The 1,310-nt window shown below is 30.5% G+C and overlaps 1 protein-coding gene across 1 annotated transcript in view; it reads left to right on the top strand.

Annotated features, from left to right (window-relative positions):
- Nucleotides 1-1,310, top strand: part of megf6 (multiple EGF like domains 6) — an 81,044-nt gene that overhangs the window by 73,469 nt on the left and 6,265 nt on the right. The window lies entirely within an intron of this gene.

Raw genomic sequence — 1,310 nt, 5'->3', positions numbered from 1 at the left:
TATGACTTTTTATGCCTTACTATACTATGTCGTTTTTATGACTTTTTATGCCTTACTATACTATGTCGTTTTCATGGCTTTTTATGCCTCACTATACTATGACGTTTTTATGCCTTACTATACTATGACTTTTTATGCCTTACTATACTATGATGTTTTTATGACTTTTTATGCCTTATTATACTATGTCGTTTTTATGACTTTTTATGCCTTACTATACTATGTCGTTTTTATGACTTTTTATGCCTCACTATAATATGACGTTTTTATGACTTTTTATCTCTTACTATACTATGTCGGTTTTTTTTTACTTTTTATGCCTTACTATACTATGCCGTTTTTATGACGTTTTAAGCCTTACTATACTATGTCGTTTTCATGACTTTTTATGCCTCACTATACTATGTCGTTTTTATGAGTTTTTATACCTTACTATACTATGACTTTTTATACTTTACTATACTATGACGTTTTTAAGACTTTTTATGCCTTACTATAATTACTTTTTGTGCCTCACTATACTATGTCGTTTTAATGACTTTTTATGCCTCACTATACTATGACTTTTTATGACTTCTTATGCCTTATTATACTATGACTTTTTATGCCTTACTATACTATGACATTTTTATGACTTTTTATGCCTTACTATACTATGACGTTTTTATGACTTTTTATGCCTTACTATATTATGTTGTTTTTATGACTTTATATGCCTTACTATACTATGTCGTTTTTATGACTTTTTATGCCTCACTATAATATGACGTTTTTATGACTTTTTATGCCTTACTATACTATGTCGTTTTTTTTTTACTTTTTATGCCTTACTATACTATGCCGTTTTTATGACTTTTTAAGCCTTACTATACTATGTCGTTTTCATGACTTTTTATGCCTCACTATACTATGTCGTTTTTATGACTTTTTATGCCTTACTATACTATGTCGTTTTTATGACTTTTTATGCCTCACTATAATATGACGTTTTTATGACTTTTTATNATTATACTATGACTTTTTATGCCTTACTATACTATGTTGTTTTTATGACTTTTTATGCCTCACTATACTATCTCTCTCTCAAATTGAATCGAAGGCAACTGGACTTGTATTTGTCTGTGTTTGTCTGTGGAAGTCCGCACTAGTCTGACGAGGTCAGACTAGAGAGACCAATACATGATGAACTGATGAAGCCGCTTGGATAAGAGGCGAAACGTCTTCCACAGACAAATACAAGTCCAGTTGCCTTCGATTCAATTTGAGAGAGAGATAACTATGACCTGGACGAATGAGAACATTCACAGACA

Source organism: Seriola dumerili, unplaced genomic scaffold (assembly GCF_002260705.1).
Source record: "Seriola dumerili isolate Sdu_G_001 unplaced genomic scaffold, Sdu_1.0 BDQW01000121.1, whole genome shotgun sequence".
Lineage (NCBI taxonomy): Eukaryota > Metazoa > Chordata > Actinopteri > Carangiformes > Carangidae > Seriola > Seriola dumerili.
This window is presented reverse-complemented; position numbering and strand designations above follow the sequence as displayed.